General features: G+C 49.6%; 1 protein-coding gene across 1 annotated transcript in view; it reads left to right on the top strand.

The window, feature by feature from the left end:
- LOC119951628 (zinc finger protein 721-like) overlaps nt 1-14666 on the top strand; it is an 86659-nt gene that overhangs the window by 63922 nt on the left and 8071 nt on the right. The window lies entirely within an intron of this gene.

Raw genomic sequence — 14666 nt, 5'->3', positions numbered from 1 at the left:
AAAGGCCAGGACACCGGCCTCTTTCGCCTCCTGCACTCCCGGCTCTACCGCAACTCCAAAAATCGCGAGTCCCCACCCTGGTTTGACCCTGGATCCAACCACCCTCGACACCGTCCCCGCCAACCCCTTCCAGAATTCTTCCAGTGCTGGGCATGCCCAGAACATATGGGCGTGGTTTGCAAGACTCCCCGAACATCTGGTGCACCTGTCCTCACCCCCGAAGAACCTACTCATCCTAGTCCCGGACATGTGGGCCCGGTGCAGCACCTTAAATTGGATGAGACTAAGCCTCGCACATGAGGAGGAAGAGTTGACTCTCTCCAAGGCATCCGCCCAAGTCCCGTCCTCTATCTGCTCCCCGAGTTCCTCCTCCCATTTAGCCTTCAGCTCCTCCACTCCTCCACTGACGACTCCTCCACCTCCTGCATTACCTTATAGATGTCAGAAACCTTCCCCTCTCCTACCCACACCCCCGAAAGCACTCTGTCCATCGCCCCCTGCGAGGGCAGCAAAGGGAATCCCTCTACCTGTCGCCTAGCAAACGCCTTTACCTGCAGGTATCTGAACATGTTCCCCTGGGGAAGGCCAAATTTATCTTCCAGTTCCCCCAGGCCCGCAAACCTCCCGCTAATAAACAGGTCCCTCAATTTGCTGATGCCCACCCTTTGCCACCCCCTGAATCCCCCATCCGTGTTCCCCGGGATGAACCGATGGTTGCCATCCAGTGGAGCCTCCATCGAGCCCCCTGTTTCCCCCCGATGCCGTCTCCATTGTTCCCAGATTCTTAGGGTCGCCGCCACCACCGGGCTCGTGGTAAACCTCTTAGGGGAGAGCGGCAACGGTGCCGTTACCATGGCACCCAGGCTCGTACCTCTACATGACGCCATCTCCATTCTTTTCCACGCCGTCCCTCCCCCCTCCATCACCCATTTACGCACCATTGACACATTGGATGCCCAATAGTACCCCAGAAGGTTGGGCAGTGCCAGCCCACCTCCATCCCTTCCTCGCTCCAGGAACACCCTGCTCACTCTCGGAGTCCCATGTGCCCACACAAAACTCAGAATACTGCTAGTCACTCTCCTGAAGAAGGCCCTGGGGATAAATATGGGCAGGCACTGAAAAAGGAACAAGAACCTCGGAAGCACTGTCATTCTGACGGACTGCACCCTCCCCGCCAACGACAATGGCAGCATGTCCCACCTCCTGAACTCCTCCTCCATCTGATCTACCAGCCTGGTAAAGTTATGCTTGTGGAGAGTCCCCCAGTCCCTGGCCACTTGCACCCCCAGGTACCTAAAGCTCTCCCCTGCCCGCCTAAGCGGGAGCCTACCAATTCCTTCCTCCTGGTCTCCAGGGTGCACCACAAACACCTCGCTCTTGCCTAAGTTTAATTTATAACCTGAGAAGGTCCCAAACTCGGCTAGTAACTCCATCACCCCCGGCATCCCTCCCACCGGGTCCGCCACATACAGTAACAGGTCGTCGGCATACAACGACACCCTATGGTCCTCTCCACCTCGCACCAAGCCTCTCCACCTCTCTGAATCTCTCAATGCCATCGCCAGCGGCTCGATTGCCAATGCAAACAACAAGGGGGACAAGGGGCAACCCTGCCTGGTCCCTCGGTAAAGCCGGAAGTACTCCGACCTCCTCCTATTCGTAGCCACGCACGCCATCGGGGCCTCATATAGCAGCCTTACCCATCTAATAAACCCTTCACCAAATCCAAACCTCCCCAACACCTCCCATAGGTACCCCCACTCCACTCTATCGAAGGCCTTCTCCGCATCCAGTGCCACCACTATCTCTGCCTCCCCCTCAATCGCCGGCATCATAATGACATTCAGCAATCTCCGCACATTCGTGTTCAGCTGCCTTCCCTTCACAAAACCTGTCTGGTCCTCGTGCACAACCCCTGGCACACAGTCCTCTATCCTGGTGGCCAGGATTTTTGCCAGCACCTTAGCGTCCACGTTGAGGAGAGATATGGGCCTGTATGAACCACACTGCTGGGGGTCCTTGTCCTTCTTTAAAATTAACGAGATCAGCGCCCGTGACATCGTCGGGGGCAAAGTCCCCCCCTCCCACGCTTCATTGAGTGTTCGCACCAGCAAGGGGCCCACTAGATCCACAAACTTTTTATAAAATTCCACCGGGAACCCATCCGGCCCCGGTGCCTTCCCTGACTGCATCTGCCCGATCCCCTTAACTAGCTCCTCCAGCTCAATCGGTGCCCCCCAACCCCTCCACCTTCTCCTCCTGCACCTTCGGGAAAGAAAGCCCGTCAAGGAACCTCTCCATTCCCTTCCTCTCCCCCGTTGGCTCCGACCGGTACAGTTCCCCGTAAAAATCCTTGAAGACCTCATTCACCTCTACCCCCTTCCGCACCACATTCCCACTCTTATCTCTCACTCCAGCAATCTCCTTAGCCGCATCCCGCTTACGCAGCTGATGAGCCAGCATCCTACTCGCCTTTTCACCATGTTCGTACACTGCCCCTTGTGCCTTCCTCCACTGTGCCTCCGCCTTTCTAGTGGTCAGCAAATCAAATTCAGCCTGCAGGCTGCGCCTCTCCCCCAACAGTCCCTCCTCTGGTGCCTCTGCATACCTCCTGTCCACCTCCAGCATCTTTCCCACCAGTCTATCCCTCTCACTCCTTTCGCTCCTCTCCCTGTGTGCCCGGATGGATATCAGCTCCCCACGAATTACTACCTTCAGGGCTTCCCAGACCATCCCCACCTGAACCTCCCACGTATCATTCACCTCAAGGTACCCCTCAATACTTGCCCGGACCCTCCTACACACCTCCTCCTCCGCCAACAACCCCACATCCAACCGCCACAACGGACGTTGGTCTCGCACCTCTCCCATCTCCAACTCTATCCAATGCGGAGCGTGGTCGGAGATTGCAATGGCCGAATACTCGGCCTCCTCCACTCTCGGAATCAGTCCCCTACTCACCACGAAGAAATCTATCCGAGAGTTAACCCTATGTACGTGGGAGAAGAAAGAGTACTCGCGTGCCCTCGGCCTTACAAACCTCCATGGATCCACCCCACCCATCTGGTCCATAAACCCTCTCAGTACCTTGGCCGCCGCCGGCCTCCTACCCGTCCTAGAGCTGGACCGATCCAGTGAAGGATCCAACACCGTATTAAAGTCCCCCCCTATGATCAGACCTCCCGCCTCCAGATCCGGAATCCGTCCCAACATACGCCTCATAAAGCCCGCATCGTCCCAATTTGGGGCATACACACTAGCCAGTACCACCTTCTCTCCTTGTAGCCTGCCCCTAACCATCACATACCTACCCCCCTTATCCGCCACCACCTCCGATGCCTCAAACAACACATTTTTCCCCACCAGAATCGCCACTCCCCGGTTCCTCACATCCAACCCCGAGTGGAAAACCTGCCCCACCCATCCCTTCCTCAGGCGGACCTGGTCCGCCACCTTCAGGTGGGTCTCCTGAAGCATTGCCACATCTGCCTTTAGCCCCTTCAGGTGAGCCAGTACCCTCGACCGCTTCACCGGCCCATTCAACCCTCTCACATTCCAGGTGACCAACCGGATCAGAGGGCGTCCCGCCCCCCTCCCCCGTCGGCTAGCCATAGCCCGTTGACTGCCCGCCCCAGGCCAGCGCCCCCTGCTCGACCCCGTCCCCATAGCGACAACCCCTCACCTCTGTCCCCCCAGCCCCCACCAGCTCCTTCTTGACCCTACCAGCAGCAACCCGGTATTCCCCTTCCCCCCCCCCTCCCTTCCCCCCCAGGCTAGGAACCCTCCCAGCCGCGAACCGTCCTCCATTGTACTTCCGTGAGTCAGCTAACTTCTGCTGACCCCGGAAACTCCCGCCAATAGCCCGACCCCTCCCGAAGTGGGATCATCCCCCAATCTATCCCTCCTCCTGGCACCGCTCCAGCGCGGGGAAGAACCAGTTAAGGCCCCGCCTCCCCCGTCACCATCTCCACCCCCCAGCCCCGCAGCACGGGAAACCAGAGGAAAGCCCGCGCTTTTGCACTGCCCCACCACACCCTTCTGACGCAGCTCCCAAATATCAGCCCCACTCCATACCCCCACTCCGGCATAGAATACAACATACCCCCCCGACCCTCCCCTCAAGATACACAGCCCAGACAATGTCCCACAGCACAAAAACAAAAACATAGCAGAACAACCCCTCCGTAAATAACCATATCAAAATTGCAAAAGTACTAAAACAAGAAGAAAACAACAGAAGAAAAAGAGAACACAGCAACAGCAGAATCCAGCACTAATATCTTACAGACGACCTCGCAACCCCCAACCTCTAGTTCAAGTCCAGTTTCTCCGTCCGCACGAAGGCCCACGCCTCCTCCGGGGAATCGAAATAATGGTGCCGGTCCAAATAAGTTACCCACAGGCGCGCGGGCGGCAACATTCCGAACTTTATCTTTTTTCTATAAAGCACCTCTTTCGTCCGATTAAACCCGGACCGCCGCTTAGCCACCTCCGCACTCCAATCCTGGTAGATCCGTACTACCCCATTCTCCCAATTGCTGCTCTTCACCTTCTTGGCCCAGCGCAGCACGCACTCCCGATCACTGAACCGGTGGAACCTCACCAGCGCCGCACGCGGAGGTTCATCTTCCTTGGGCCTCCTGGCCAGCACCCTGTGCGCTCCCTCCAGCTCCAAGGGCAGATGGAGAGATCCGGCCCCGCACTAGCGAATTCAGCATTACAGCCACATAGGCTGTCAGGTCTGATCCCTCCAGCCCCTCTGCAAGGCCCAAGATCCGCAGGTTTTTCCGCCTCATGCGGTGATCCAGCTCTTCAAAGCGTTCCTGCCACTTCTTGTGGAGTGCTTCGTGCCCCTCCACCTTACTCACGAGGACCACGGCCTCCTCCTCTCGTTCAATGGCCTGCGTCTGCAACTTCTTGATGGCAGCACCCTGGGTGGACTGAATCTCTGACAGCCTTCTGTTCGTTTCCTGCAGAGAGCTCAGTACTTCATCCTTGAATTCTTTAAAGCAGCGCAGGAGATCAGTTTGTTGTTCCTGGGCCCAGAGTCTCCATTCCTCTGGAGCTCTGTCGGTGGCCATCTTGGATCCCTTCCCCCGTTTTTTCTGAGGAGCTGCTGCTGTTTTTTCCCCCTTTCCACTCCGAGTTCGAGTCATGGACTGCAGGGAAAGTCGTTCAGCACACCTTCCCCCACCGGGAGACGTCGAAAAATTTCCGTTTTGGGCTCTCAAAAGAGCCGAAAAATCTCTTTAAAACGGGAGCTCCCAAATGTGTGGCTTACTGATCCATCACAGCCACCGGACGTCCGCTCTAATGATTCTTTGATCTGAAGAGAACAATTTCAGCTGCTTCCACTCTCTGCAGATAACTGAAGTCTTTCGTCCTTGGTTCCATTCCTGTCAATCCTCTCTGCTTCCTTGCCGAGAACATCATATCTTCCCTATAGTCTGGGGCCAATATATAGGGGGCAGGGTTTCTGAAAATGGGGCTATGTCCCCCAGCCAGCAGGAAAACCGGCGCCAACAACTCCGGCATCAACTGCCTCCCAAGGTGAGGAATTCTCACCTTTCTAGGGGGCTAGGTTGCTGCTGGTGTCGTTGGTGCCGCTCCAGCCAGCGGCGAAGGGCCGGCGCGTGCTCGCGCATGCGCAGAACGGCCACCGTATTTCCGCGCATGCGCAGACCGGCCGCGGCAATATGGTGGAGCCCTACAGGGGCCCAGCGCGGAGGAAAGAAGGGGCCCAGCGCGGAGGAAAGAAGGCCCCCACGGAAACAGCCCGCCGCAGGATCGGTAGGCCCCGATTGCAGGCCAAGCCACCGTGGAGGGCCCCCCCGGGGCCGGATCCCCCCCATGCCCCACCCAGGACCGCCGCCGCATACTCACCTGCCAGGTCCCGCCGTGCGTGAAGGGAGTAATTCACAGCCGGAGGGACTGGTCAAAACTGGGGAGAATGTGCAAACTCCACACAGACAGTGACCCAGAGCTGGGATCGAACCTGGGACCGTGGCGCCGTGAGGCAGCAGGGCTAACCCACTGCACCACCGTGCTGCCCCGATAAAGAGAAGATTGACAAGAACTGGGAGCATCTAACTCGCAGGAAAGGTTGAACAGACAGGGCTACATTTATTGAGAATACAGGATGGCTTGCTCGGCCATTTCAGAGAGCCTTTTTAAGAGTCAACCACATTTGCTGTGGGTCTGGAGTCACATGTAGTCACAGGCCAAGTAAGAACAGCAGAGTTCCTTCCCAAGAGGACACTAGTGAACCAGTTGCAATTTTACGACAATCGTTTGAAACATAGAAAATAGGAGCAGCAGGAGGCAATTTGGCCTTGCAAATGATTCATTATGATCATGGCTTATCATCCAACTCCACTGCCTAATCCCGCTTTCCCCTCCACATCCTTTGATCCCCTTCATCCTAAGTGCTATATCTAACTGCTTCTTGAAAACATGCAATGCTTTGGCCTCAACTACTCCCGTGTGTAATGAATTCCACAGGCTCACCACTCTCTGGGAGTAGAAATTTCTCCTCATCTCTGTCCTAAATGGTCTACCCCATAACCTCAGACTGTGGTTGACAATGGTTTCACGATCATCGTTAAGACTTTTATTTCCACATTTTTATTGAGTTTGGATTCGATGAGAAACCTCTTTGCCCAGCGAGTGGTGAGAATGTGGAACTCACTCCCACTGCGAGTGGTTGAGTTGAACAGTATGAATCCATTGAAAGGGAAGCTAGATACATACATGAGGGAGAAAGGAATAGAAGGAGATGCTGATGGGGGAGATGAAGAGGGGTGGGTGGAGGCTCACGTGGAGCATAAATACTGACACAGACCAATTGAGCCGACTGGCCTGGGCCTGTGCTGTAGACTCAATGCAACAGAGACAAATGTGTTTAATTTAGATCCACCTGTACTGGTAGGAATAACACTATTAACTATCCAGGATAAAATAAATGTTCTTCATCATTCACTTTTGTGAATCATTTCAGTGGAAATGTGCTCTCCCAGGCTCAATGAACATCAGCCCACTGGAAGGAAAGTCATGAGGCCGGCCAGTCCAGCAGAAAGAAACCTCTGACCCTCCCACTGCACCAAGTGTCAGAATGAACATGGGTCAGTCCTGGATGTGATAAACAGCTGCAATCCAGCCCCTGTAATTACTTGTGAACTCGCTGGTGTCTCTGCAGGCTGCACAACTGAGTGAATCCCTTCCCGCACTCGGAGCAGGTGAATGGCCTCTCCCCAGTGTGAACACGCTGGTGCCTCAGCAGGGTCGTTGATATACTGAATCCCTTCCCACACACGGAGCAGGTGAACGGCCTCTCCCCGGTGTGAACTCGCTGGTGTCGTGTGAGGTTGCAAGACTGGGCAAATCCCTTCCCGCAGTCGGAGCAGGTGAACGGCCTCTCTCTGGTGTGAACTCGCTGGTGTTTCTGCAGGGTGGAATAGTCACTGAACCCCTTCCCACAGTCACAGCAGGTGAATGGCCTCTCCCCGGTGTGGACCCACTGGTGTCTCTGCAGGTTGGATGAGTCACTGAATCCCTTCCCACACTGAGAGCAGATGATCAGCTTCTCCCCGGTGTGAAGTCGCTGGTGTCTCATCAGGTGGGATGACTGAGTGAATCCATTCCCGCATTCAGAGCAGGTGAACGGCCTCTCCCCAGAGTGACTGCGGCGATGAGCTTCCAGCTGAGATGGGGTTCTGAATCCTTTCCCACAGTCCCCACATTTCCACGGTTTCTCCATGTTGTGGCTGCCCTTCTGTCTCTCAAGGTTGGACAATCAGTTGAATCATCGTCCACAGACAGATCACGTGTATGGTCTCTACCTGCTTGTGAATAGGGCAAAGATTTTTCAGCTTCCGTAACTCGTTAAAGCTCTTTCCACAGACCACACACTGTCATATACCTTTCCAGTCTCGCTGATATTTTCAAAGTTCAGAAAGAGAAAGAACAAACATTTCTCCTTTGAGATTTAAAAGCCGATAATTTTCAGCTCCTGATGAATCAAGTGACTCTTTCAGATCTTGACTTGACATTTGAGTTGTGATTTCTGTCTGTAGATCCTCCTCTTCTAATAGCCTGTAAAAGTTTACAAAATCCATCACTGCCAGTACTGAAATTCAGGACAGACAATTCTCATTTCTATTGAACATCTTATTTTCTCGTGCTCCCCCAATTCTGTCGATCACCACAGTCTCTCCCTCCATTGTCACTCTGCTGTAGCTAACAAACACCCTCCCAATTTTCCTGAAGCTGGCAATTCACAATGATCCATCTGTACTGGACTGAAATTGTGTAATATACTGGACAGAATTATTTAATTAGGCATACCTGGGCGACATGTAGACAATGTTTATTGAGCCAGCAAAAGGTCATGAGCTTGAACTGCCTGCTAATGTGGTTGGTGGAAGGCGATGATGAATGATCTCAAAATGAAATTGGATGGGCGATTCATGGAAATACTTGACGGGGTACAGAGGGGGGAGGGGGAACTGACTAGGTTGTTCTCTAGAGAGTCAGCATTGACACAAGTTGCCGAAAAGGCATCTTCTGTGCTGTAATGGGCGATGACGGCAAATATATAACTTGGCTGAGTCCTATGTCCAAGGCCAGAAAAATGAATCAATTAACGGTATTACAGAAGCATGAAATAGAATTTACAGTGCAGAAGGAGGCCATTCGGCCCATCGAGTCGGCACCGGCTCTTGGAAAGAGCGCCCTACCCAAGGTCAACACCCCCACCCTATCCCCATAACCCAGTAACCCCACCCAACTCTAAGGGCAATTTATCATGGCCAATCCACCTAACCTGCACAATCCACCTAACCTCCGGAAACCGGAGCACCCGGAGGAAACCCACGCACACACGGGGAGGACGTGCAGACTCTGCACAGACAGTGACCCAAGCCGGAATCGAACCTGGGACCCTGGAGCTGTGAAGCAATTGTGCTATCCACAATGCTACCGTGCTGTCTTAAATGAATCCTATGTTCACTATGTGAAATGAAATGAAATGAAAATCACTTATTGTCACAAGTAGGCTACAAATGAAGTTACTGTGAAAAGCCCCTAGTCACCACATTCCGGCGCCTGTTCGGGGAGGCCGGTACAGGAATTGAACCGTGCTGCTGGCCTGCCTTGGTCTGCTTTCAAAGCCAGCGATTTAGCCTAGTGCTAAACAGTACACAATAACAACACTAGACATATCTCTGTCCTGTATTAATTTACCGTCCACTTAAATGTCAGCCATCTCCTGGGGAAACCAGCCCTTTAATTGCAGCGGCGTGCAGAGGTCTGGTGATGCCCGGGGCAAATCTTGATTGTATGCCCCAAAGACTCAAGTATAAGGCCTAATATACTGAGAAATATTATGAGAAAGGAAAACATTTTGAATATATAAACACAGATGAAACACGAAATAAACGCTTTATTCGATTTTAATATTAATCAATCAAATTTATTAAGTTCTTTTCCCCAAATGATACCTCCTGTCACAAAACACCTGAACTACTTCACTTTTTACATCAGCTGTGAGAAATTCTTTTTCAATGCTTATTAAAGCCAGGTTGGTCAGTCGCTCCTGTGACATAGAAGACCTCAGATATGTTTTTATTAATTTCAGTTTTGAAAATGACCTTTCACAGCTTGCGACTGAAAATGCAATTGTAAGCAGTAATCTGTATGAAACACACAGCGTCGGAAAGACATCCCTCCCATACTGCAGTAAAGACTCCAGAGCATCTTTAGGATCAGGGGGAACTCTATTCCCTCCAGCTCGAAGGAGCATCACAAAATCAATAATTTCGTCATATAATGAATTGCAACCACATCATTGTCATAATAATTTGCAAAGTCTGAACATTCCTTTTTTAATTTCTCTCTTTCTTGTTCATCTTCAATCACTACTGAATTCAAGTTCAGAAGAAAAGAAAATCGGTCACTGAGTCTTTGAAGACGGACACTGCGGTCTTCAATTTCAGTTTTTAATCTGTTCACAATCTCTACCATTACTCTATTCATTTCTTCTTATGCCGTCAGTCCACTATCTCTTGCTGACTCTCCAGGCATTCTTCTTCTTCTCCTTGTTTGTGCAATTGGTATTCCCCAATTTTCACAATATTCATTGGCTAAATCTATTGCATTGTGGATAATTTCGTCACTCTTCAAATTCAAGATATGAATAAGTCCTCTCAGATCACAAGAAGCTTCATGGAACCCCATTTTCGGATCCTGCAAACGTTTTGAGACTTTCTCCACTGATGATAAAACTGAGTACCAAAAATTTAATAAAGCTATAAACGGGAACTATTGAATAGAGTTAAGTAGCGATCCTGCATCAGATTTAGTTTCCCTTGAAAATTCTCCTTCCAGCAGGTGTTGAAGGCTTGCAATAACGTTGTCACACTCTTCGTGGATTACTTGCACAGCATCATGGCTGGAACTCCATCTTGTGTCACACTGTCTTTTCACAGTCCGAGTGACAAATGATTTTAACACTTCCCAACGAGAAGTAGATGAAGAAAAAAAAGTAAAGAGTTTTTCTAGAATGCCAAAAAATGTAACAACAGGTTGCACCTCACTTGCATGGACACAGGCCAAATTGAGGCTGTGGTTCTCGCAGTTCACAAACACAGCTTTTGGGTTAACTTCAAGAATTTTTTGTTGAACACCTCCTCTCACTCCAGCCATAACTGCTGCGTTATCATATGCTTGACCACGACAGTCATTCGTGGAAATTTTGTCTTCTTCCAATTTTTCCTGAATTTTATTTACCAGGCTGACTGCATCTTTCTTGTTGACTTGAAAAAATCCCAGAAATGTCTCCTTTATTTCTAATTTTCTGTTTTCATCAATAGAACATAGAACATAGAACAGTACAGCACAGAACAGGCCCTTCGGCCCTCAATGTTGTGCCGAGCCATGATCACCCTACTCAAACCCACGTATCCACCCTATACCCGTAACCCAACAACCCCCCCCTTAACCTTACTTTTATTAGGACACTACGGGCAATTTAGCATAGCCAATCCACCTAACCCGCACATCTTTGGACTGTGGGAGGAAACCGGAGCACCCGGAGGAAACCCACGCACACAGGGGGAGGACGTGCAGACTCCACACAGACAGTGACCCAGCCGGGAATCGAACCTGGGACCCTGGAGCTGTAAAGCATTTATGCTAACCACCATGCTACCCTGCTATGAACCATCTTGAACCCTGCTACCCAATATGAACGTAACGCAGAATTTCAGAAACCTGATCTTCATGGGCAATATCTGGAGTTGAATCCAGCATTATGCTAAAATATTTTGCGTCCTTAATTTCGGAAATTATATTTTTCTTGACAGTTTCACCAAGAAGATTGATTATTTCGTTTTGAATTCTGTTGGACAAGTAGGTGACACTTTTTGGTTTCTCTTTCCCTCTCTGCAAGTGTTTTGCTAAGATGTCATCATATTTGGCCAAAAGTCTGATTGTTGCTAGAAAGTTTCCTGTATTTTCACTGACTGTCTCCCCTGGCTCTGATAACCCAGATACTCCTTCTCCTCGATGTCCACGATAGGCCAGATTCTGTTTTGCCAGAAAGGATATAACCTCGACAATCCGTTCAGTTATAGCTTTCCATCTTTTCTTTTCAGCAGACGTTTGCTGTTGAAGTTCAGCATCTATCGTAGTTGAATGATGGAGTCGAACTACAAGGTTCAGGTATTCCCTCATGTGAGCTCTATGAGAAGGGCTTTTCCCATGGTCAGGTATTGTTGGATTTAATTTTCTCCAAGTGGAGAAACCGTCTTCCTTTCCAAAGTTTGACACAGACGACAAATGCTCCTTTTAAAACAAAAAGCAAACAAAACAGTAGCATGCTTTCCGATATGGAGAGTATAACAACCATTTTCTCTCCACAATTTCTCCGTTTGTGGAAACTTTATCAAACCACTGTTTGGAAAATGATCTCCCATCCTTCTCAGCAAATGGACCACTTTTATTCTGATATCTTTCAGGGCCATGTTGTAATATTGTCATCTTCAAATGATCTGGAATCGGTTTCTTCAAACAGCCAAAATCGCTTCTTTGCAAAAATATGCAAATATCTTCTTTATTTTCTTCACATGGATCATCATCCTGACAACGAGACTGAGGAGAGAGAGTATTATGTTCTGACCGAGCTGAATCTGTATCAGAAAATTCCTTCTCTGCACCCACATCATCTTTTACTTCTCTAGGTTCTTCTACTTCTTCTTTACTTCTTTTTATCCATGCATCTAATGCCCCTCTTTGATGGGACTCTTCTTCGACTCTGGCCCTCTTTTTTTTCCTGTTCTGTGCTCCACTCGGTTGTACACGGAATACTCATAACATTTCATTTTCTATCTCAAAAACCGTAAGACGCATGAGAAAATGGGAAGAAAATGGTAAACAATCGGTCAGTTGCAGACGGATAAACCATATTTCATTTCTTTGTTCCTTCGTATCAAATTATTTCACACTGATTCTCCACTGATAATTTTGTGCAATTTATATCATAGACTTGCAAATTAGTGGTATCTGTATTCGAATATTAGCATGTTAAGGAATAAATGTCTCCTATTCCGAGATTAAATGCCATAGCAGTCCTCTGATCATCCAGGCTTCACTCTTACTACATCCCACGTAAATATTTCATTAAATATCGCCAAAAAACCTATAAAAACCGTAGTTGCACCTGTTCTAGAGCTATTCACTGACCTGAGTAGGTAAAAGAACTAATCTAGATGCACAAAAAGCAAAGAAAAGACGAGTTATGATTCGAGGAAACGCAGGAACGAGCAGCCACGTCTGCTTGTTGCTTTTTATGGTTGCACCATGTACATCATCCGCATGCGTGTGGGGGGATGGGGAGAAGGACCATTTTCTCTAGACAGAAAGGGTACACCATGTTAAAGGAATAAAGGGCTAACAACTGCCTCTGCAGTGTGGTGAGCCTCCAAAAATTGATTTATCACCGCTGAAATTTTAAAATTACTATCTTATTTCCTTCTCTGGGGCAGCACGGTGGCCTAGTGGTTAGCACAACCGCCTCACGGAACTGAGGTCCCAGGTTCGATCCCGGCTCTGGGTCAATGTCCGTGTGGAGTTTGCACATTCTCCCCGTGTCTGCGTTGGTTTCGCCCCCACAACCCAAAAAATGTGCAGAGTAGGTGGATTGGCCACGCTAAATTGCCCCTTAATTGAAAAAAATAATTGGGTAATCTAAATTTTAAAAAACATTTAAAAAAAACATTTAAAAAAAAAAAAAATTTTTTTTTTTCCTTCTCTGATTGGATGCCCCCATCCAATGGATGCCCGGGGCCAATGCACCGTCGGCCCCCCCCCTCTGCACGCCACTGTTTAATTGTGAACATGAGGAAAGAGACCATCCTTTTAGCCAGACAAATAAATGTGTCAAGGCTGATGGAGCAAAGGATGTCAATGTCTGTAAGAGAGAGGGAGAAACCTGGCCCAACCTTTCCAGAGTCTGCATCCTCCTTGGGTTCACTTCCTTCCCCTTCATTTGTTGCAAGTCACCAATTTTTCCCCCAGGATGTGAAGGGAAATGGAAAGGAGGAAACACTGACTTCCTCCCAGGTGTTGCTCAGAGGAGGAAGTCCCATTGTTCAACTTGTGTTGTGACGTCACAACGAAGCCCTGCTCTGCATCAGCCAATCGGAATCACACAATGATCCCCGGTGACGTCTCCGGGTTCCAGTGCGCAGGTCCAGCCGCGCGGACACGGGTGCCCCGCCCCCAGTTGGAAATTTTGTCTTCTTCCAATTTTTCCTGAATTTTATTTACCAGGCTGACTGCATCTTTCTTGTTGACTTGAAAAAATCCCAGAAATGTCTCCTTTATTTCTAATTTTCTGTTTTCATCAATAGAACATAGAACATAGAACAGTACAGCACAGAACAGGCCCTTCGGCCCTCAATGTTGTGCCGAGCCATGATCACCCTACTCAAACCCACGTATCCACCCTATACCCGTAACCCAACAACCCCCCCCTTAACCTTACTTTTATTAGGACACTACGGGCAATTTAGCATAGCCAATCCACCTAACCCGCACATCTTTGGACTGTGGGAGGAAACCGGAGCACCCGGAGGAAACCCACGCACACAGGGGGAGGACGTGCAGACTCCACACAGACAGTGACCCAGCCGGGAATCGAACCTGGGACCCTGGAGCTGTAAAGCATTTATGCTAACCACCATGCTACCCTGCTATGAACCATCTTGAACCCTGCTACCCAATATGAACGTAACGCAGAATTTCAGAAACCTGATCTTCATGGGCAATATCTGGAGTTGAATCCAGCATTATGCTAAAATATTTTGCGTCCTTAATTTCGGAAATTATATTTTTCTTGACAGTTTCACCAAGAAGATTGATTATTTCGTTTTGAATTCTGTTGGACAAGTAGGTGACACTTTTTGGTTTCTCTTTCCCTCTCTGCAAGTGTTTTGCTAAGATGTCATCATATTTGGCCAAAAGTCTGATTGTTGCTAGAAAGTTTCCTGTATTTTCACTGACTGTCTCCCCTGGCTCTGATAACCCAGATACTCCTTCTCCTCGATGTCCACGATAGGCCAGATTCTGTTTTGCCAGAAAGGATATAACCTCGACAATCCGTTCAG

Source organism: Scyliorhinus canicula, chromosome 17 (genome assembly GCF_902713615.1).
Source record: "Scyliorhinus canicula chromosome 17, sScyCan1.1, whole genome shotgun sequence".
Taxonomy (NCBI): Eukaryota; Metazoa; Chordata; class Chondrichthyes; order Carcharhiniformes; family Scyliorhinidae; genus Scyliorhinus; species Scyliorhinus canicula.
The sequence above is the reverse complement of the archived record's forward strand: the minus strand, read 5'-3'. Positions and strand labels throughout refer to the sequence as shown.